The sequence below is a fragment of the Choloepus didactylus genome, chromosome 6 (genome assembly GCF_015220235.1).
Source record: "Choloepus didactylus isolate mChoDid1 chromosome 6, mChoDid1.pri, whole genome shotgun sequence".
Taxonomy (NCBI): domain Eukaryota; kingdom Metazoa; phylum Chordata; class Mammalia; order Pilosa; family Megalonychidae; genus Choloepus; species Choloepus didactylus.
In genome coordinates, this window is record NC_051312.1 from 105,061,062 (window position 1) to 105,071,744 (window position 10,683).

Here is a 10,683-nt window from a genome sequence, read left to right on the forward strand (position 1 = left end):
GGGTGCCAAGAAATGGGGGAAGTTGGGAATGGGGAATGACTGCTAATAGATAAGAGGTTTCTTTTTAAAGTGATGAAAATGTTCTGGAATTAGATAGTCATGATGGTGGCACAATTTGGTCATCTGCTAATTACCACTTCTTTGTATACTTCAAAAGTGTGACTTTTGTGGTATATGATTTATTTCAATAAATCTGTTATAATTTTGAAAAAGAAAACTGCTAATATTCCAGGAAGTGCTTCAAAAGAAACCAATTTTATTCAAACATTATTTCATATACAAATTTATGCATTCAACATGGTTACATATTTAATAATCAGTAATTGTGTTTTTTACAATGCACAAATGTATTCAGAACATTAAGGTATATGCTATTGGCTCATGTGAGATGGTAAAAGATGAGGGAAACTTTGTCAATATTGCAGAGGTTCAGGATACCATTCTCATAATCCAGAAACACCCCATCCCAGCCCAGAGACTGTTTCACACACTGACTTAATGGTGGACAGTTGTGTGAGAGAATATAATGTTTCTTCATCTTCAGGAAAATAGAAGGAATGCCTCCCTATGGTCAGCAGGGAATCAGTTTCACTTATCTAAGAGTCCTTAAGACTGCAGGAACTCAATCTGAGGAGTACACCCCATCCTCATCCCAGTAATTCCTGTTGTAGGTGAAGACCTGAGCTCCCCACGCTGCAAAACTCTCCGCTTCAGAGACGCCCAGTTTGCTCCGTGATGGTCATACCCAAACATCACAATTCTAACATCTTTCAGAAATGCTCACATCATGACTGGCCATTTTCTGATCCAGAGCTGTATCTACTGCACCAAGAAGAGGGAAAAACAGTTCAAGGAATGATATAACAACGTCCTCAGGGGAATAGCCTCTACCCAGTGTGTCTGTTCATTCATGTATGTAGAACAAGTATTATTGGTTCATTTATTGCTACCTTTATAGCATTACAAAAAACTACAATCATACAGAAATTTAAAATTCAGGACATATGTGCATTGTGAAATAGCACTTAATGCCAACCTCTGGGCATTATTTTTCTTTTCAGCAGACATCTACAATTAGAGTGTTTTTTGTTTTTCTTTTATTAGCAGAAATTTCTTTTTAGATGACTTGTCCATAATTCTCCTAATAAATAGATACCACTCTGTTATGATATAGGATTTATTGACTTATAAACTGTACCTGTACATTTTCAACATCAAACAATTAATGGGAAATCCAATATGCAGTTAAGAAATTTCCTAAGATGACAATCTGGCATTATATTTTCTGTTCAGATGCTGGATTCAGTCCAATTCTGGTGGTTCTGGCTCTTTGTCAGTCAGCCCTGCTTCCAGTATGGGTCTAACAGAGCTGGGCCTTCTTCATGGTTTCCTCACCTGTAATATGGGGATTGACCTGAAAATACTGAAAATATGCAGCTCATGGCAAATTTTTCATTGATTTTCATCAAAACCTCCTGACTTAATAAGTTAAATTTTTTTTTTGTAAAATGCACGATAAATGCACTCAAAATGTATAACAAATTAAAACAACCAATGATACATTACACTGTCAAATGGGACTACACTTAAAAAAAATCTACTGTATTGATTCCTATTAGCTAAACTAAACATTGTATCTCTTCATGAGCTCACTGCACTTTTCTTACTATCCATGATACAAATAAAAATATATATCTTGATTTGTATGTTCAGCAACCTTTAGGTTACAGAGAGTTCAGTCTTGGTCACTGCCATGTGACTGAATTGGAAGAGAAAACATAAAGGGTTTGGAAAATCATACACTACCTTCAGGTTAGGAAAAATGAAGCGAGAACAGGAGAGGGCTTATTGCCAGGAGACCACTGCTGAGAGGAATGGATGCCTGACCTCCAAAGGGCTGACTTTCACCTCTGAAGCCCATCAGCATCATGAGGATCCCCGGGACGCACTGGGGAGGGAGGTTGGGTTGCACTGGTTGGGGCTCCTGCATTGGCACCAGCTCAGCCCTGGATGGGATCACAACAGTTGGAGTTCCCAGGCCAAAGATTTAATTGTGCAGTGTTATGAAGACACCAGATTATAACAGAAGATATTTCAACAGAATTCAAACATTTTAGTTAAATGGGTATCAATATATTCCACACTCTTGGGAATATAAGCAATATGACTTTTACAAATTTTTAAATAATTTCAAACTCCAACATCCCTATTCTTTGAAGACATTATTCAATTTGTAATATTATTGAGGACTATTTCCTCCCTCTACCACAGATAGAGCAAATTCCCCGGGAACCTTATAGAGATTAGACATTTCAGGCAAAGCTTTGGCTCTTTGGTCTCCAGGGGTCACCCCTGATGAGTTCAAGATCTAAAGTGGATAGTCCTGTCACTACTGGGCTTTGCTATTCTCTGTTCAGCAAAGAAAACTTCCAGGGCACCCGAGGAAGCCAGTTCCCCTGAGGTCCTGCCTATGACTGGGACACACTACTATGGATCAGGTCCTGGTTGCTGCTACTCATTCCCTATGCCATTGTTACCAGGTTTCCCTCTTTCCTCTGTGTTCTTCATCTTCCACCACTCAGGGGCATTTGCCTCCTCTGAGACATCTTAGCATCATCCCTCAGTAAGATTAGTGGGGAGTGGGGAAGGAGACAGGTAGTGAGAGGAAAAATGCCCAAAGGGTCAACATGTTTGCATTCACCTTCATAGGAAGGAAACAACTGAGAAAAAGGAAACAAAGAATTTAGTATCTTTTTAGCAGCAAAGTGATAAACAGCCACAGAGAAATTGACCATAACAACTCAAAAGGTCTATTTTGTCTTCATCAACAGGGGACAGACTTCCCCCAAAATCAGAGCTCATCAATGTAATCATACCTTTCCAATGTTTCCCAAGTTGTGTAGGAAAAAAAAAAAATGATCAAAATCTTAATCATGAGAGTTCTGCATTTTTGCTTACTCTCTTGTGCCTTTGTTGTTTTGTATTTTAACAAAAATAATATACTTCCCTTATTCCCTTCTCAGGAATAATCACACTATCTTCCTAACATAAACTGAACAAAACCATGACAGACGGGACATTCTCAGGGTGAAAATGGAAGCAAGAGCTCAAATGAGGCCATCTGTGATGCAGCAAGACCCACCTTCCTGGTGTCATTGCCCCGTCTTACTCCCAAGGAGAGGTCTGCCCCTTTTAACAACAATTAAAACTAAACAAGAAATCAAAGAACCAAAACACTTCTAGAGTATAATGAAATTGTTTCCCAAATTCTTCCCATTTTGCCAAGGCAAGTGGCAAACCCCTAAAGTCCTCAGCAGTCTGCTCTTGTCTGGGTCAGCAGAGATGATGGTGATTGGGGCAGCATAAATTCAGACCAACCCCCAGAGGTGTGGATGTGCACCTGGTCACAGAGTTTGTTGATTTTGGGTAATCATTCTGTGTGAATAGTGCCCCTGATTGCATTGGAAATATTGTTGTGCTATATTATCTACTAAAATGCAAACATTTCCCAAAGGCTACCGGGACATGTAGAAATAAGTAATTGGACAAATATAGTCATGGGAGTCAGAGGGCATGTAACCCTTAGCTATGACTGATGGCACATGCAGGTGACACTGCATTGTCTTGGCAAAGCTGATGAGAAAAGGATTCCTGTCACTGAACATGGACCTCCCCCTCACCTGCCCCCTCACCTGGAGCAGCTCCAAGTCAAGCCTGTGGCAGGTCACCACAGCTTTCTGTACATCTCTCTTAGGCTTTCTATTTGTTTGTTCATTCTGACTTCACTGTCCTTGAGTTGCTGGAAAATTGCCTCTGTTTCCCTCTCCAGTCTATCCAGATGGAGATGTTCCTCCCCATAGAAAAATACATGCATCATTTTGTATTGAGCCTTCATCATCACCTTCTTTAAGACCACACAATCCTGCAGGGATATTGGATTAGAAGGAGCCCATACCTCGACTCTTATCAAAAAACTTCAAATATTATTACTTTGGCATCATCAATTGAGAGGTCTATATAGTTTGCACCCAAAGCTGCAAAGTTTCTTAAATATTTGCTAGTTCTTCCTGTCCATCTCTGTGGTCACATTCTCCCCGCCCCCCCCCCATTTAAACAAAGCCCTCTGATGGGTTCCAGGCTTTCTTCCTACCTTCCTTTCCCCATCAGTCTTCCTTTTTAACCCATTAATTGTTTCCTTCCTCACCTGAATCTTTTACATTTTCTCTTATACCTCTACCTGGATTTCCAACATATTTCAATATATTTAGATGTGTACCACATCATACTGATCAAAAAAGGAAAAAAAAATCTATTTTTTCTCCAGATAATACTCCATTTCTCTCCTCTCATTCATAACCAAAAGGTGCAAAGTTGTATTATACTCTGTCTGAGAAACTCTATCCAAACCTTCAAATTTGGACTTGAAATAACTGTCATGCCCTCCTGTTCTAGTTTGCTAATGCTGCCAGCATGCAAAACACCAGAGATGGATTGGCTTTTATAAAGGGGGTTTATTTGATTACACAGTTATAGTCTTAAGGCCATAAGTATCCAAGGTAACTCATCAACAATCGGGTACCTTCACTGGATGCCAATGGCATCTGGAAAACCTCTGTTAGCTGGGAAGGCACGTGGCCGCATCTGCTCCAAGTTCTGGTTTCAAAATGGCTTTCTCCCAGGACATTTCTCTCTATGCTGCAGTTCCTCAAAAATGTCAATCTTAGTTGCTTTTGGGGTGTTTTTCCTCTCTTAGCTTCTCTGGAGCAGAAGTTTGCTTCCAACAGCTGTCTTCAAACTGTGTCTCATCTGCAGCAACTCTCTCTGCTTCTGTGCGTTCTTCAAAGTGTCCCTCTTAGCTGTAGCAAGCTCACTCCTTCTGTCTGGGCTCATATAGTACTCTGGGAAAGTAATCAAGGCCCATGCTGAATGGCCAGGGTCACATCTCTATGGAAATTATCCAGTCAGAGTCATCACCCACAGTTGGGTGGGGCGCATCTCCATGGAAACACTCAAAGAATTACAATCTAATCACCACTGATAATGTCTGCCCACAAGAGATTACATCAAAGATAATGGTGTTTTGGAGGACATGATACATTCAAACTGGCACACCTTCTTTCCCATGTATTGGCATTTTTTACATTAGTAAAAAAGACTTCCCTACCTGTGATTTTGGTATATCATCTGAAACTACTACTTTTCCAGTCAAGAATCCACTATCCTTTAACTGATAACTTGACCTTAACTAGAAAACATATCTCAGTATTAAAAAAACAAAGTTTCAACTTTACCTCAACTATCTTGGTTTTGCTAGTTTTGTTAGATTTGTTTGGGTTTTTTTGAATCATTTTCCATAAAGAGCCCATTTTTAAAAAAGTCTCTCTTGAAAAAGAATCAAGAGTGTTAGTGACAAATAAGGTGTTATTATAGATTTCAATTGCTCACCTATGAGAAAAGGTAGTGATTGAAAGAAAAATAATAATTATGAGTTACAATGGGGGGGGGTCAGATTTTCCCATACTCATATTTGCGACATTAGTGGTGACAGAAATATATAATGGAGACCTTGAAAAGATCCTACAGAAAATATGATCCATTTCCTAAGATATTGCACCCAGATTTTGGATAACTTGTCTAGGAATATGTCCGATTTGCCTCAGAAGACAGTGTTCCTGATGCCACTCACTCCACAATAAAGCAAACCCAGGTATTTGGCCAATGATTTTAGGTAAACTTTGCTTGAGAAGCCTCAAACCAGTTATGATTATGGTGTCAATGTTGGTTAACAACAGTGGAAATGTACACTAATATCTTGGGATATACATTGAAAATTCACCATCTCCATTCTGATCAACTTCATTTTTATGACCTTCGTCTTTCTCTCTGATTTAGGATCTTAAAGATTCCAAATTGCTTTACAGGCATCATGTCCCCTGTATTCCTCAGCAGCCCATTCCTCTGGTCTGTGGCTGTGACCCATGTGCTCTGGGGACTCAGAGCAGAGCCCACAGAGCAGGTTCTTGTTGACCTCACAAAACAGCTCCTTTGCCTCCTTGTGTGTCCACAGATCTGCACCTCAGGCCTCTGGCCATGGCAAGGTCTTGCCTTTCTGGCAAGGACAGCCAGCTTCTTCAGGGTGAAACTGGTTTTGAAGTCTAGCTCCTGAGATGTCTCCCTGCACTCAGGACAGTGGAGAGGAGCTTGGGTGTCCTCCCAGCAGAAGCAGAGACAGGGTCTGCGAAAGCTGTGCCCACAGTCTAAGGGGATGAGGTCTATGAAATAGTTCACACATATGGAGCAGGTGAGCTCATTCTGAAATGCTTGAAGGATGACTGAATCCATGTTTCTGAAAATAAAAAATAATAAAAAAATATAAAAAAAGGAAAAGTCATGTTTTTACCCTGATGAGGATTAAAAAGGCTCTGAATAGTTCTGCTTGGACACTGTTCTATATACCTCTTAATTTAATAAAAACCCCAACATGAAACAATGTAGACATGCTGGCTTTTTTCTAAGACATATATGAGAAAATAGACACCATGAGGATAGTTCTTTGTCTTTTTTAATTATTAAAAGAGCAATGTCCTCGATCATATCTAAATTACTTGAATAAATTGTAAGAATGGGGCAAAGGGTAAAGAATGTATGATTTCAGATTCATTTAGACTACCAGATTGTCCTGAAGCACATATGAACACACATTCTCACTTTTTTAATACTTCTACTTATTGGTCTCTGCAGCGAGGGTAAGATTTATTAATGTCTCAAACACAAGTAATTTCTCAAACTTCCATGGGGATTCAGGATTAACTTGACCTTCCAAATATTTACAAAAGCCTTAGGCAGAATATAGAGTGCTTACAATATATAAAGAAAAAATATCTTCTGCATAAGTCTTTGTTCTATTTGCTAATGCTGCCAGCATGCAAAACACCAGAAATGGATTGGCTTTTATAAAAGGGGGTTTATTTGGTTACACAGTTACAGTCTTAAGGCCATAAAGTGTCCAAGGTAATGCATCAATAATCGGGTACCTTCACTGGAGGATGGCCAATGGTGTTCAGAAAACCTCTGTTAGCTGGGAAGGCACGTGGCTGGTGTCTGCCCCAAATTCTGGTTTCAAAATGGCTTTCTCCCAGGACATTTCTCTCTAGGCTGCAGTTCCTCAAAAATGTCACTCTTAGTTGCATTTGGGATATTTGTCCTCTCTTAGCTTCTCCAGAGCAACAGTCTGTTTCCAATGGCTATCTTTAAACTTTCTCTCATCTGCAGCCCCTGTACTTTCTTCAAAGTGTCCCTCTTGGCTGTAGCTCCTCTTCAAAACATCACTCACAGCTGCACTGAGTTCCTTCGGTTATGTCAGCTCATTTATATGGCTCCACTGATCAACTTAGACCCACCCTGAATGGGCGGAGCAACACCTCCATGGAAATTATCCAATCAGAGTCATCACCCACAGCTGAGTGGGGTGCATTCCAAAGCAACACTCAAAGAATTACAATCTAATCAACACTGATAATGTCTGCCCACACAAGATTACATCAAAGATAATGGCGTTTGGGAGACACAATATATTCAAACTGGCACAGTCTTAATATTAAAGATTTATAACTTTAAGTGAGGCAATCTAGAGCAACAAAATGGTGTAAAATAATCACAGAGGGGAAGAGAAATTTCTTTCAGTAGAGAAGGTGAAAGATATTTCTCCAGTGATAAAGAAAAGTTGGATGATTTGATAACAAGGATTAGACTATGCTCTATTTGACATCTTCAGCATATGAAAATTATTATTCCAAGGAAGTGGATCATAGAGCACAAAAGAGAGTTTCACTTGATTGGAAAGTGATTGGAAGAGTACTGGATAGAAACAAAGAATAACCTCGACATGAACCCTTTCTATTTATGAAAAGTATAAACCAAATCCTCATTTGAAATATTGGGTTAAGATGGTCTTTATTCCCAAAGCATAGAGAATACATTCACATGTAAAGCCCTGTGAACAGTGTTTAGTAAATGTATATTCTCAGTAAGCAGTAATACATGAAAGCACTGTGGCAAAGTGAGCGAGGGGACTTGTTCAAGTCATGCAGCTAATACTAACCAGCATGTCTGACGAACAGTATAGATGGCCAAGATTTAGATCACTTTTTCAAGGGGTGAAACCACAGAAGTTCATGTAACATGCCTTTATTAATTTCCAAAATATATTCAGGAATTACATTTGATGGTTGAATTTAACATTAATACACAGTTAAGTGTGGTGGAAGAAAAATTAAAACAAAAATCAGTGTACTTTAATACGACCGTGAAATGAAAGCAGGCAGCAGGGATTGCTTGGCTGCATTCTGTTCTTCTGTCCTCCCACCCCATCCCCCACCCCCAGGGAATGGTGATGACCTTAACATAACTCCCTGATTAAATAATAATAATGCATGACTACCATGACTGTAATTCACACCCATACTTAGTCTGTATACGAATACCATCTCTATCCACATAGCCTCCCAACACGCAGATAAACTTTTCTGAAGACAATTAAAAATGAATTGGTTTGGAGGCGGGGCAAGATGGCAGACTGGTGAGCTGTAAGTTTTAGTTACTCCTCCAGGAAAGTAGGTAAAAAGCCAGGAACTGCGTGGACTGGACACCACAGAGCAATCTGTCTTTGGGCATACTTCATACAACACTCATGAAAATGTCGAACTGCTGAGATCAGCGAAATCTGTAAGTTTTTGCGGCCAGGGGAACCGCGCCCCTCCCTGCCAGGCTCAGTCCCGTGGGAGGAGGGGCTGCCAGCTCCGGGAAGGAGAAGGGAGAACTGCAGTGGTAGCCCTTCTCGGAAACTCATTCTACTGATTCAAACTCCAACCATAGATAGACTGAGACCAGACACCAGAGAATCTGAGAGCTGCCAGCCCAGCAGAGAGGAGACAGGCATAGAAAAAAAAAATAACACGAAAAACTCCAAAATAAAAGCAGAGGATTTTTGGAGTTCTGGTGAACACAGAAAGGGGAAGGGCGGAGCTCAGGCCTTGAGGCGCATATGCAAATCCCGAAGAAAAGCTGATCTCTCTGCCCTGTGGACCTTTCCTTAATGGCCCTGGTTGCTTTGTCTCTTAGCATTTCAATAACCCATTAGATCTCTGAGGAGGGCCCTTTTTTTTTTTTTTTTTTTTTTTTTTTAATCCTTTCTTCTTTTTCTACAACAATTACTCTAAGAAGCCCAATACAGAAAGCTTCAAAGAATTGCAATTTCGGCACGTCAAGTCAAGAGCAGAACTAAGAGAGCTCTGAGACAAAAGGCAATAATCCAGTGGCTGAGAAAATTCACTAAACACCACAACTTCCCAAGAAAAGGGGGGTGTCCACTCACAGCCACCATCCTGGTGGACAGGAAACACTCCTGCCCATCGCCAGCCCCATAGCCCAGAGCTGCCCCAGACAACCCAGTGTGACGGAAGTGCTTCAAATAACAGGCACACACCACAAAACTGGGCGTGGACATTAGCCTTCCCTGCAACCTCAGCTGAATGTCCCAGAGCTGGGAAGGGGGAGCAGTGTGAATTAACAGAGCCCCATTCAGCCATCATTTGAGCAGACTGGGAGCCTCCCAACACAGCCCAGCAGCCCAGAACTGCCCTGGGGGGACGGCACTCACCTGTGACATAGCACAGTCATCCCTCAACAGAGGACCCGGGGTGCATGGCCTGGAAGAAGGGCCCACTTGCAAGTCTCAGGAGCCATACGCCAATACCAAAGACTTGTGGGTCAGTGGCAGAGACAAACTGTGGCAGGACTGAACTGAAGGATTAGACTATTGCAGCAGCTTTAAAACTCTAGGATCATCAGGGAGATTTGATTATTAGGGCCACCCCCCCTCCCCGACTGCCCAGAAACACGCCCCACATACAGGGCAGGCAACACCAACTACACACGCAAGCTTGGTACACCAATTGGGCCCCACAAGACTCACTCCCCCACTCACCAAAAAAAAAGGCTAAGCAGGGGAGAGCTGGCTTGTGGAGAACAGGTGGCTCGTGGACGCCACCTGCTGGTTAGTTAGAGAAAGTGTACTCCATGAAGCTGTAGATCTGATAAATTAGAGATAAGGACTTCAATAGGTCTACAAACCCTAAAAGAACCCTATCAAGTTCAGCAAATGCCACGAGGCCAAAAACAACAGAAAATTATAAAGCATATGAAAAAACCAGACGATATGGATAACCCAAGCCCAAGCACCCAAATGAAAAGACCAGAAGAGACACAGCACCTAGAGCAGCTACTCAAAGAACTAAAGATGAACAATGAGACCATAGTACGGGATATGAAGGAAATCAAGAAGACTCTAGAAGAGCATAAAGAAGACATTGCAAGACTAAATAAAAAAATGGATGATCTTATGGAAATTAAAGAAACTGTTGACCAAATTAAAAACATTCTGGACACTCATAGTACAAGACTAGAGGAAGTTGAACAACGAATCAGTGACCTGGAAGATGACAGAATGGAAAATGAAAGCAAAAAAGAAAGAATGGGGAAAAAAATTGAAAAAATCAAAATGGACCTCAGGGATATGATAGATAATATGAAACGTCCAAATATAAGACTCATTGGTGTCCCAGAAGGGGAAGAAAAGGGTAAAGGTCTAGGAAGAGTATTCAAAGAAATTGTTGGGGAAAACTT

The 10,683-nt window shown here is 40.9% G+C and overlaps 1 pseudogene; it reads right to left on the minus strand.

Moving 5' to 3' along the window:
• Nucleotides 1-379: 379 nt before the first annotated feature.
• On the minus strand, nt 380-6,342 carry LOC119537235 (annotated as a pseudogene).
• Nucleotides 6,343-10,683: the final 4,341 nt, after the last annotated feature.